Below are 14,074 nucleotides of genomic sequence, written 5' to 3'. Positions count from 1 at the left end.
TCTTATGCACACTTGACTACTGACATGCTTGCACAATTTGTTTTTTATTTTTATAGTAGCATAATAGGTTTTTAAATTACCTTAATATTTTATCGTCGACAGGCTTTAGTGCATACTTTTATATTTAGTTAAGGTGTTCAAAGACTTGAGATAGGTCATTGTTCTCAGCCGAAGTGTGTGTGTGTGCATACTCTACTTTTAGAGACTTTAGGGACAACAAGTAGGCCTGAATTTGGAGAGCGCAGTGCTCTAGTGGGGTGATATGGTACTATGGGCTCTCTAAGGTATGATGGTGCCCTATTATTAAGGGCCTTGTAAGTGAGGAGATGAATTTTTAATTATATTCTAAATTTAAGCTAGAAGTTAAGTTTGAAGCTAATGCAGGAGAAATGTGGTCTCTTTTCCTGGCTCTTGTCAGTACACGTGCTGCAGCATTTTGAACAAACTGCAGAGTCTCTACCGACTTACCTGGAGAGCCTGATAATAAGGAATGACAATAATCAAGTCTGGATGTAATAAAGGCATGGACTCATTTCTGCATCTTTTTCAGACAGATATGTCTGATTTAATGTTATGTTACATAAGTGATTGAAGGCCGTCCCAGAAATTGATTTTGAATCCAAATAAAAGGACAATCGGGATCAAAGATAACGCAAATTCCTGACGATTTCACTGAGAGCAAGTGCAGTGCTATCTGGAATAGCTATGTCATTAGATAATGCATCTCTAAGGTATTTAGGGCCAAGTATTATAACCTGTGTTTTATCTGAGTTTAATAGGACAAAAATTTTTGGTCATCCAGGTATTTATGTCCTTGAAACATGCTTTAAGTTGAATTAGTTGATAGCATTGTTTTTGTTTTATTGATAGGTAGAACTGGTTGTCATCTGCATAGCAGTGAAAATTTACAATGTGTCCTGATAATGTTTACTAATGGAAGCATATGTAACGGTGTAAATATGTTGTTTGTTAAATCCTGTTCAATGTGGGACAGCAGTCACTGTTATTATGTATTTCTTTTATTTTGCCGTGTCTTTTATTTTGAAAACCTATCGCAGGAGCTTCTGGGGGATTAAGTCTGGCGCACTTTGTTTTTTATCTCAGAAGCAGGTGCTCTCGCTATCGATGACTGTGGCTGTTTGTCCCATATATGTTGCAGGTTGCAGAATAAAGTTACACTGCTTCAATTAAACCTGACTCCAGTGAAATACATAGAAATAGCAGCAGAGCAAAACAGAGACCGTCACATTGGTGCCGTGACCCGTCGATTCTCCTGCTGGATGGTGGATTCATCAGCGCCGATCTGGGGATTGTTCTGCTGCTGCTGATCTTCTCTGTGTGACCAGGTGGACATGTTACTCGATTTGTGTTAAGCTGAATGCACATATATTAAGTTTTTTTTTCTTTTCGCCACTCGTTTGTGTTTAACTTTTTACATTTTGAGTGTTTCATTTTTATTTCTGATACTGTATATTTTTTTATTTGATGATGAGTGCTAGTGGGGAAGATATTAGCACACCCCATAGCTTTGGCAGGGGAAGGGGAAGAGGATTATTGAGTTCTCCTAAGTTCTTGCAGTTTGAAACTCCTGTTCGTGTAACGAGTGCAGACAGGTGTGTGGATCCAATCGCACGACTCGGAGACACAAGAAGGTGCAATTAACCAGCTTTACTGTAGAATATTGGTACACGTCACGGCAGTCCAAACACGGGTACAATAATTCCACAGGAGACAGGCAGCGGCAGAGTTCGTAATCGTTCCAGTCCAAGGTCGGTACACGGGAGGGCAGTTGATCACAGGGCAGGGTATCCGGCAGGGAAAAGGCAGAGACGTAAACCGTTAAGCAGGCAGGGATCGGTAACAGGAAGGCTATCAGGAGGAATTGCTGGAACGCTAGGAACATTGAGAAACAAAGACGAACTGGCAACGCCACACAGGAACGCACAGACTAAATACACCGGGTGATGAGGACCAGGTGCAAACAATCAGGGAGGAGCTGACAATCACCCAGGTGGAACACACACACACGAGGGAGGGAGTGAGGAGTCTGAAACGAGAGGAGAGGTGAGTAAACAATAACAACAACACATAACAAGAATAAGTCATAAATCTCCAGCCAACTTAACTTAATAAACTGGGCTGGCCATAACAGTACCCCCCCTCCTAGGGACGGCACTGGACGTCCCAGGCTCGTCAGGATGTAGACGGTGGAAGTCTAGAATGAGGTCCGGGTCAACAATGTTCTTTGTAGACACCCATTTCCTCTCTTCAGGGCCGTACCCCTTCCAGTCTACCAAGTATTGGCGACCGCGACCGCGGCGGCGAACAGCCAAGAGGCGTTTGACTGTGTACACCGGCCCTCCATCGATGATCCTGGGAGGAGGAGGAGGCTTGGTGGGAGGAACCAACGGGCTCTCCAATGCAGGCTTGATCCGGGACACGTGAAAAGTGGGATGCACCCTCATAGAACTGGGCAGCTGGAGTCGCACTGCAGAGGGGTTGATAATCCTGGAGATGGGGAACGGACCAATAAACCGAGGAGCCAACTTGCGGGACTCCACACGTAGGGGAATGTCACGAGTAGACAGCCAGACTCTATTGCCTGTTTTGTACGTGGGTGCATGGGTCCGTCGTCGGTCCGCCGCCCCCTTTGTACGGACGGAGCTTCTTAGAAGGACCTCCCGGACCCCACTCCAGATCCTACGGCACCGATGGACGAACCTCTGGGCAGAGGGAACATTGACCTCCTCCTCTAAGTCGGGGAACAGTGGAGGTTGGTAGCCATAGGCACACTGAAATGGAGACAGGCCGGTAGATGCACTGGGTAATGTGTTGTGTGCATACTCCACCCAGATGATATGATTGCTCCAGGTGGCCGGGTTTTGAGAGACCAGGCATCGTAGTCCGGTCTCCAACTCCTGGTTCATCCGCTCCGCTTGACCGTTTGACTGGGGATGGTATCCGGAGGAGAGACTGACTGTGGCACCGAGGAGGGAACAGAACGCCCTCCAGAACTGAGAAACAAACTGTGGACCCCGGTCTGACACCACATCCTTCGGAAATCCATGAATGCGAAAAACATGCAACAGAACAGCCTCTGCAGTCTCTTTGGCTGAAGGCAGCTTGGGCAAGGGAATAAAATGAACCATCTTTGAGAATCTATCAACAACTGTTAAAATAGTGGTGTTACCTTTCGAAGGAGGCAACCCGGTAACGAAGTCCAGAGAGATGTCAGACCAGGGGCGATGGGGCACAGGAAGTGGCTGCAGGAGACCAGAGGGTGGCCGTCGCGAACTCTTGTTCCGAGCACAAACAGGACAGGCCATCACATATTCCCTGACCTCTCTCTCCATGGATGGCCACCAGAAGCGTTGTTTGACCACAAAGAGAGTCCGCCGTATCCCAGGGTGACAAGAAACCCGAGAGGTATGGGCCCAATGGATGACCTGGGAACGAAGTAGAATCGACACAAACAACCGGTTCGGGGGACATCCGTCCGGCACCTGACCATTAACATTTGCCTGTCTGACCCTCTGTTCAATATCCCAGGTAACGGCCCCTATCACACAGGATGGAGGCAAGATAGTAGAGGGAGATCTCGGGGCAGAACCAGGGTCAAACAAACGAGACAGTGCATCTGCTTTTGTATTCTTTGAACCAGGACGATAGGACAGTGAAAAATTAAAGCGATTAAAAAATAAGGCCCACCTGGCCTGTCTGGAATTTAGTCGTTTGGCGGATCGGATGTACTCGAGATTCTTATGATCAGTCAAAACCAGGAACGGCTGTTCTGCCCCCTCCAACCAATGACGCCATTCTTCCAGAGCCACTTTAATAGCTAGTAACTCCCTATTCCCAACATCATAATTTCGCTCAGCGGGCGAAAGTTTCCGAGACAGAAAAGCGCAGGGATGAAGTTTCTTGTCCACTTCTGACCTTTGCGAGAGTATGGCCCCGACTCCTACGTCTGAGGCATCAACCTCCACGACGAACTGAAGATTAAGGTCCGGGAGTGTGAGGATTGGGGCAGTAGTAAATCTCTCCTTTAATCTTTGAAAGGCTCTCTCAGCCGGTAGTGACCACTGAAACCTTATGTTCGAGGAGGTCAGTTTATGCAATGGAGATGAAATAGTGCTAAAGTTCCTAATGAAACGTCTGTAAAAATTTGCAAACCCCAGAAAGCGTTGGAGATGTTTGCGAGAAGTGGGAGTAGCCCACTCTGTCACTGCGCTCACCTTCGCCGGATCCATCTGGATGTTGTCTTGAGAGACGATGAACCCTAGGAAGGCGACAGAGGACACGTGAAATTCGCATTTCTCTGCTTTAACAAAAAGTTGGTGGGTGAGAAGGCGCTGAAGAACCTGGTGAACATGCTGGACATGAGTCTCCTCATCTGGGGAGAAGATGAGGATATCGTCTAAATAAACAAAGACATATTGGTTCAACATATCCCGAAGTACGTCGTTAACTAATGCCTGGAAAACCGCTGGTGCATTACATAACCCAAATGGCATTACCAGGTACTCATAGTGACCACTTGGGGTATTAAAGGCTGTCTTCCACTCATCCCCCTCTCTTATCCTCACCAAGTGATAGGCGTTCCTCAGGTCCAGCTTGGTGAAGACCTTAGCATTCCTCAAAAGCTCAAACGCAGAGGAGATGAGGGGCAGAGGATATCGATTCTTGATGGTAATCCCATTTAATCCCCGATAATCAATACATGGACGGAGCGTCTTATCCTTCTTGGCCACAAAGAAGAACCCAGCTCCAGCAGGAGATGAAGATGGCCGAATGAGTCCTGAAGCCAGGGAGGAGTCAATATATTCCGTCATAGTTTTTACCTCCGGTGAAGATAAGGAATAGAGGCGCCCCCTAGGGGGTGAAGTACCTGGTAGCAGGTTAATGGCGCAGTCATAAGGTCGATGAGGTGGTAAAGAGGTAGCCCGTGTCTTGTTGAAGACCTCCTTGAGATCTAGATAACATGGGGGAACTCGGGAGAGATCTGGGAAATCAGCGTCCGATGAAATCGTGCGGGGAGAGTTGACCGCAGATCGAGACGCAGGAAGTTCTAGATACTTGGGAGAAGAAACATCAGAAGAGTGGAATATCTTGGATATAGACACAGCACGAATGCAGGTTACAGAACAGTTTCTGTCCCAATTTGTTATTTCCCCTGTGACCCAGTTCATGTGGGGGTTGTGTTTAGAGAGCCATGGAAAACCCAAAATGAGAGGGTGTGATGGAGAGTCAAAAAGAAAAAAACTCAAAACTTCAGAATGTTCCCCGGAAATAATCATCTGAATTGGATCAGTCCGGTGCGTTATTTTACATAATAAACGTCCATCTAGGGCGTGAGCCTCCAATTGCTTTGGCAGAGGAATTAATTTTAAATTTAATTTCTTCGCTAACCTCCAGTCCATAAAATTCTCATCAGCCCCAGAGTCAACCAAGAAAGGATAACTGACAGTCTGAGAAGGTGTGATGAGCTTGGCTTGCATGACAGGTCGAACAGAAGACACAGTAGTGTGACTCACCAGTGTATATCTTGCCGTTGCCTGGTCCTTCACTGGACAGTTTGAGAGGTAGTGACCCTTCTGCCCACAATAAATGCATCTACCCTCACGGAGTCGACGCCGACGCTCCTCTGGACTGAGCTTTGTGCGTCCCAGCTGCATTGGCTCCTCCGCTCCAGCATAAGGCGCTGTTGTGCCGGCCATAGGTGTGAACCGCGCCGGAGCTTGCCAGGACTGCTGAGCGGAAGTCGACTGCCCCCTCTGGACAGGAGCAGAATACTCCGGTCTGGATCTCCCACGGTCCTGGAGACGTCTATCGATCTTGACCACCAAAGCAATGAGCGAGTCCACATCTCCTGGCAACTCACAGTTGATGAGTTGATCTTTAATGGGCTCTGCTAACCCATATAAGAACGCATCGAACAAGGACTCCTGATTCCACCCGCTATCGGCTGCCAATGTGCGGAATTCAATGGCGTAATCCGAGACACGCCGATTGCCCTGGCGAAATCCCATCAGTGCTCTCGCCGCCTCTCGACCGGGATTAGTGGAGTTGAAGATCTTGCTTAGAGTTTCTGTAAACAGCTGAACCGAGGAGCAGATGTGTGAGTTTCTTGACCATTCAGCTGTCGCCCATCTCTCTGCTCTGCCAGAGAGGTACGAAATCACGTACGCCACCTTGGAACGTTCCGTCTGGAAAGCTGGCGCATTCAACTCGAAATGAAGCCCACACTGAACCAGAAATGACCGACAGTCGCCAGAGTCCCCGGAAAATCTTTCGGGACGTGAGAGACGTGGCGGGACAGCAGGCGGGGAAGCAGCGGGAAGTGGAGCTGGAGCTGGAGCTGGGACCGGAGCTGGAACAGCACTCGGAGTGATGAAGGTGTCCAGACGATCCATGAGCCTTTGGACCTGAGTAGTCAAGAAACTAACCTGGCCGTGAATGCTCTCCTGGCGCTCCGACATCCCCTGCATCTCGAGGTGAACTGCATTAAATTGTTCCTCCGTCTGCTGCAGTAATGGTGCCGGCAGGACAGTGCGCCCGGAACCGGAGTCGGCTGAATCCATCTTATTGGCCAGTTCGTACTGTAACGAGTGCAGACAGGTGTGTGGATCCAATCGCACGACTCGGAGACACAAGAAGGTGCAATTAACCAGCTTTACTGTAGAATATTGGTACACGTCACGGCAGTCCAAACACGGGTACAATAATTCCACAGGAGACAGGCAGCGGCAGAGTTCGTAATCGTTCCAGTCCAAGGTCGGTACACGGGAGGGCAGTTGATCACAGGGCAGGGTATCCGGCAGGGAAAAGGCAGAGACGTAAACCGTTAAGCAGGCAGGGATCGGTAACAGGAAGGCTATCAGGAGGAATTGCTGGAACGCTAGGAACATTGAGAAACAAAGACGAACTGGCAACGCCACACAGGAACGCACAGACTAAATACACCGGGTGATGAGGACCAGGTGCAAACAATCAGGGAGGAGCTGACAATCACCCAGGTGGAACACACACACACGAGGGAGGGAGTGAGGAGTCTGAAACGAGAGGAGAGGTGAGTAAACAATAACAACAACACATAACAAGAATAAGTCATAAATCTCCAGCCAACTTAACTTAATAAACTGGGCTGGCCATAACAGTTCGGGGGCATGATAATGTAATTACACATGAGTCTCAAAACGCCAGTTCGACTATTAGTAGCCCTGATGCTCTTGCCACTGTCAGTCAGATGGGAGATGTGATCCAGCAGGTTAGCCAGAAGGTATTACAGAACATTATGACTCAACTTAGTCCATCTGTTAGCCCTTTAACCAATGCTTTCACCCCACCGCCTAAAGATGACATGTCAACTTCAAACATGCTAGATGCCTCCCATGTGCAGCTTGTGTCTCACAGAAAGCTGAAAGATCCACCATGCTTCAGAGGGGACAGCTCTGACCCTGTTTCCGTGAGAGAATGGGAGGATCTCATGAGGGCTTTTATTAAGAGAGGAAATCTGAGATCTGAGGAACAAGCCGAGGAAATCCTCATTCATCTTAGAGGCAAAGCTAGAGATGTTGTAAAGTTTGGTACCAGGAACAGTGACATTGACCTCACCCGTGACCCTGAGGCTATCTATGGTCTCCTTCGAAGGCACTTTGACTCAGCTCCATGCTCACCACTCCCATTAGCTGACTTTTACACCACTTTGCCTGAGAAAGGTGAGGGTGCATTTGACTACTGGCTCAGGCTGCACCGTGCCGTTGACCTTGCCATTGAACGTCTTAAAGAGCAGAGCAAATCACTTGACTGTCCTGGTACTGAGGTGACGCGCATGTTTATAAGGAACTGTCCCTCTCCTGAACTTTCTATGACCTTTCGTTCCAAGACGATGGAAAAGTGGACTGCTAATGAAGTTCAGGACATTTTGTATGAGTATCATTCAGGTTTGACCTCCACACTGAGCAAGGCAACTAAGGAGAGAGTAACAATGAACACGCAGCACACTGCCACGCCGACAGCTACTGGGGGGCAGGGCTCACCGCAGTCACAGGCCACGGACTCTGCTACCCTGGAACGCCTTATTAGCATGCTGGAGAAGGTGCTCCTTCAGAAACCTGTTCACTCAGGCCCAGCCAGACAGTCTGGCCCACGGCGGCCTAGGATTGAAGGGTTACATGAGATGCCTTGTTCTGTTTGTCATGATGCTGCTCACTCCACCTTTACCCACTGTCGTGACCATAGACTCTGTTTCCAGTGCCATTCACCGAACCACTCTAGGCTTGCTTGTCCTGGCCGGACGTCGTCAGCCACTCATCAGCAGCAGGAAAACTAGTGGATCCGCACCTTAGGGAGGATAGTGTGGATTATGATAGGGACCCTCCCAGCTGTGATAGTGATGACATTGAATCCTTATGTGAATCTCTTTCTTCTTTTGCACCATCTGGAAAGACTGTTATTTTTCAATTGACACACAGACTTCAGAAATCTGACAGCTTGTTCTACACCGATGTTTGTGCCGCAGGTGGTGTTCAACTGAAAGCGATGATCGATAGTGGCTCTATGTCATGTTCTCTAAGTGAAACTGCTGTTTCGCGCCTTCTGTTACAATGCCCTGATTTGAAGAGTAGTCCTGCTGATGATATTGTTGTTGTTGGTGCTGGAGGACACCATGTTTACCCTACAGCTGTCTACGATTTGGAGGTGGTTATTTATGGGTTCAAGTTGATCATCCCAACACTGGTCATTCCTGGACAAGTGGATGACATGATTGTCGGTAGCAATGCTATCAAGCTGTTAATACACTTGATGAAAAAGTCTGAGGACTATTGGAAACTTCTGGCTGCACCAGTTGACATTGCTGATGATGAATGTGGCCAGTTTTTGTCCCTGCTCTCAAACACTGAGAAATGGCGGGGAGGTCCGATGCCTGACAAGATCGGCACCGTAAAGTTGAGACAGAGTGTTAAACTTGAACCCCTTCGTGAACACATTGTCTGGGGTAAACTGCCCGCATCTGCACCTTTATCAGTAGGTAGCACAGTGATTGTTGAACCGACACAATCAAGATCCAGGCCCAGAAATGTGATGGTTGGTCGTGTTGTCACGCCTATGTGGGGCGATAGGTGGGTTCCTCTTAAACTTATCAATCCTAGCAGTAGGGCAGTGACTCCCAGGAGAAACTGCAAGATTGCAGATGTTTTCCCATGTGTCGCATTAGAGGAGTTGTCTTCACCTGATAAAGTGTTTGTCAATAACCATAGTGTTACACAGGCCTCTGTGACAACAAAGTCCCCTGAGCAGAGAAAATATTCTTTAGACAAGTTGGGATTAAAAGACTTAGACTTAGAGGGCTGCGAGGTTTCTGACCAGTGGAAAGATAGACTTTTGCAGCTTGTTGAGAAGTATGAGTCAGTCTTTTCCAGGGACAAGATGGACTGTGGGGAGGCTACGGACTTCGTCCACAAAATACACCTCGTGGATGAGAGACCATTTCGCCTGCCCTACCACCGAGTACCACCAGGCCATTATGAGAAGCTGAGGACAGCACTCAATGAGATGGAGGAAAGAGGCATCATCCGGAAGTCACACAGCGAGTATGCATCCCCACTGGTCTTGGTGTGGAAGAAAGATGGAAGTCTGCGCATCTGTACTGACTTCAGATTGCTCAATGCAAAGACTGTGAAAGATGCACACCCACTGCCTCACCAAGCCGATGCCCTTGCTGCACTTGGAGGGAATGTTTTCTTTTCCACCATGGACCTTACTTCTGGATTCTACAATGTACCACTGCATGAGGCACACAAGAAGTACACAGCGTTTTCCTCGCCATTTGGCCTCCATGAGTACAATAGGATGCCCCAAGGTCTGTGTAACAGTCCTGCAACTTTCATGCGGATGATGTTGTCAATCTTCGGAGACGAAAACTTCAGCAGCTTACTCTGTTACCTGGACGACTTGTTGGTTTTCGCCCCCAATGAGAAGCTTGCCCTTGAGCGTCTGGAGATGGTGTTTTCACGTCTGAAGAATCACAAACTTAAACTGGCCCCCAAGAAATGCCATCTCCTGAAGAGCTCAGTTAAGTTTCTTGGGCATGTCATCTGTGCAGATGGAGTTAGGACAGATTCTGATAAGGTGAAAGTTATTGCTGATGTAGGAGAGACAGAGTTGATGGAGAGTGATGGTGTCACACCCTCCTGGAAAAAGATAAGATCATTTCTGGGCATGGTCTTTTACTATCAGCATTTCATCGCTGACTGCTCTGCAAAAGCCAAACCTCTGTTCAGGCTCATTTCTGGGCGACAAGTTCAATCACAGGCCAAGAAAGGCAGGAAGCCGAAGAGGAAATTCTCTGCTCCACCAGCTCTTACACCAAGTGACTGGACACCTGCATGTCAGGAATCCTTCCAAACCCTGAAAAATGAACTTGCTCATGGTGTCACATTGGCTCACCCGAACTTCGACGAACCTTTCATCCTTGCTGTGGATGCTTCTTTTGATGGCATTGGAGCTGTCTTGTCACAAATGTCACTTGGTGAGACAGTTGCGCGTCCGGTCGCCTTTGCCAGCAAGACGCTGACCCGGTCTCAAATGAACTATCCAGCACACAGGCTTGAATTTTTGGCACTGAAATGGGCTGTATGCGACAAGTTTGGTCATTGGTTGAAGGGAAAACACTTTACGGCCTGGACAGATAACAACCCCTTGTCCTACATCCTGACAAAACCACGCTTAGATGCATGTGAACAAAGATGGGTGGCCAAGCTGGCGGCGTACAACTTCGATCTTAAGTATGTTCCAGGAGTTAAAAATATTGTAGCAGATGCTCTGAGCCGTGAACCATTTGTCCAGTCATGTGTTGGTTATCGTTTGCTGAAAGAGCCGTATGTAGCACTATTGGATGAGGTAAATGGCGTTGTTAGGGGTACAGTGCAAGATGCTTTTCGGCTTACAAACAACTGTCAGATTTTCCAAGGCACAAGGTCAAAGACACAGGACCCTGTTGCTGACCCTGCTTTTCAGCCTGCTGGAAGTTCCATCAGTTCAGATGAGGTGTCAGCTGCGCTGAGCGCTCATGCTGGTTGTGCTTTGCTCGGTGCTAATCTACTACTACCACAGCTGCCTGAGGAAGACCATTCCACTGCTATTCCCCAAAGCCAGCTTTTGAGTCTCCAGGAGCAAGACCGAACAATAAGCAGGGTCCTCTACTATGTTCGACGGAAAAGGAGAGCTACCAGACGTGAGGCCGCATCTGAACCGGATAGTATCTGTAAGCTCCTCAGACACTGGAAAAAGCTGAAGATACAGAATGGGATTCTGTGCAGGGTAAAAAAAGACCACCGGCTGAACAAGAAGCTGTCTCAGTTCATCGTGCCAGATGGCCTTAAGTCTCAGATTCTCCTTGGCCTCCATGACAATGCTGGTCATCAGGGCCGTGCACGAACTCTTTCCCTCGCCAGGGAGAGGTTTTTCTGGATCGGAATGGAAAGAGACGTAATCAACCATGTACGTCGATGTGAGAGATGTGTTGTTGGAAAGACCCTCGAACCTGAAGGCCGTGCACCCCTTGAAAGCATCCAGACATCTGAACCAATGGAACTGGTGTGCATCGACTTTTGGACCGCTGAACTGAGTGACAGGAAAACCGTTGATGTTTTGGTCATCACTGACCATTTCTCCAAAATGGCACACGCCTTCCCCTGTCAGAGTCAATCTGCAAAACACGTTGCCCGCCGACTGTGGGATGACTTCTTCTGTGTTTATGGCTTCCCGAAGAGGATCCACTCGGATCAAGGTGCCAATTTTGAGAGCAAACTCCTGAAGGAACTTTTAGATATGGCAGGGGTGCGGAAGTCTCACACCACACCTTACCACCCAATGGGTAATGGTGTCACAGAACGCTTTAACAGGACACTAGGGAACATGTTAAGAACCCTTCCCCCAGTAGCAAAAGCCAGATGGCCCCAGGTGTTGCGGACGCTCACTTTTTGCTACAACTGTACGATACATGAGACAACCGGCTTTGCCCCGTTTTACCTCACATTCGGTCGGGTTCCACGTCTTCCTATTGATATCATGTTCCAGTATGTGTTACAGGATGACAAAGTGATCTGTCAGAATGAGTTTGTCTCTCGGTTGAAGCAGGACTTATCCGAAGCGTCGCCGATGGCTCGGAAACACAGCCTTGATGAGCAAGCACGTCATGCCAGGCTCTATAACCGCAAAGTCAAAGGCTCTCCACTGGCTGTGGGTGATCGAGTTTTGCTGGCCAACCGTGGTGAAAGAGGCAAGAGGAAGCTCGCTGACAAATGGGACTCTACACCATATGATGTTGTGTCGGTGAAGTCTGGGATCAATGTGTACAGGATAAGGGATGCTCTAACTGACAGAGAGAGAGTTGTGCACCGGAACCTTCTTCTCCCAGTTGACTTTCTTACCTTGGATGTGCCTGAAACTCCTGCTTCTCTTATCGACTCGGATGTGGCATGTGGAAGTGGTCAAGACTCTGAGGAGAGGGATAATGTGGATGGCTACAACAGGACTATGGATTGGCTCATGGACTCACCAGATCCAGATCCTGTCAGTGTAGTTGACTCAGCTGATCCAGATCCTGTCAGTGTAGTTGACTCAGCTGATCCAGATCCTGTCAGTGTAGTTGACTCAGCTGATCCAGATCCTGTCAGTGTAGTTGACTCAGCTGATCCAGACCCTGTCATTGCAGCTAACTCACCAGATCTAGACACTGTCAGTTTAGCTCACTTACCAGATCCAAACCCAGTCAGTGTAGCTCACTTGCCTGTTTCAAACACAGTTAGCATGTCTCAATTAACTCCCACGGACGATGTTAATGAGATTCCTGCTATTTGCACACAACCTAATAGTGTTGATACAGGTCAAGATGGTTCAGGTACTAGCAGATATGGGAGACACGTCAGACCTCCTAAAAAACTGATCCATCAGATGTCACACAAGGTTGAGAACACCTTCCCTGTTTCGAATCCTGTTTTTGCTTTCTTTCATAGAATATTTGAGGTTTAGACCAACTAGGATTTTTTTTTCATTCCGTTTTGTGTTGGTATTGTCCAACTAGTATTTGTTTTTTTGTGAATTCGGAGTATGTAATGTGTATTGCCTTGAGTGTGATGTTCAGGAGATGTAGATGGCATCTTCTACTAGTCTGTAAAAAAGGTATTGGGCTTGGTACCTCCCTATCCTTTTACACTCCTTCAGGGAGGATTTGTATCGACTGTATTTGACATCTGTGATTTGGTTTCGCACTTTAAGCAGCTCCTAATTTTTTTTTTTTCTTTTCTATTTTTTTTGGTTGATGCTCAGGATTTGTCTGGGATTGAACAGAATTTAAGAGGGGTGTATGTAACGGTGTAAATATGTTGTTTGTTAAATCCTGTTCAATATGGGACAGCAGTCACTGTTATTATGTATTTCTTTTATTTTGCCGTGTCTTTTATTTTGAAAACCTATCGCAGGAGCTTCTGGGGGATTAAGTCTGGCGCACTTTGTTTTTATCTCAGAAGCAGTTGCTCTCGCTATCGATGACTGTGGCTGTTTGTCCCATATATGTTGCAGGTTGCAGAATAAAGTTACACTGCTTCCATTAAACCTGACTCCAGTGAAATACATAGAAATAGCAGCAGAGCAAAACAGAGACCGTCACACATATATAAGGTGAATCTAATTGGGCCGAGCACAGAACCCTGAGGATCAGAGTGATTCAGTTTGGTGCACACAGATGACTCATCATTAATTTGTACAAATTGGAATCGATCTGATGAATAGGATTCAAACCAGATTGGGGCGGCTGTGGCAGAGGGGTGGAGTGGTCATCCTCCAAACTGAAGGTCGGCAGTTCGATCCCCAGTCTGACCCATCTGCATGCCGAAGTGTCCTTGGGCAAAATAATGAACCCCGAATGGCCCCTCGTAGAAATACGAATGTGTACTGTTTGTACTGTAAAGCGATTTGGGTGGTCATCAAGACTAGAATATACAGACCATTTACCATTTGAAATAATTCCAGCCGGTAAAGTAGGCTGAGAGAGTTCTTACGGTGAAGAAGT

This window comes from Pleuronectes platessa, chromosome 12, assembly GCF_947347685.1.
Source record: "Pleuronectes platessa chromosome 12, fPlePla1.1, whole genome shotgun sequence".
NCBI lineage: Eukaryota > Metazoa > Chordata > Actinopteri > Pleuronectiformes > Pleuronectidae > Pleuronectes > Pleuronectes platessa.
Note: the sequence above shows the minus strand (reverse complement) of the source record.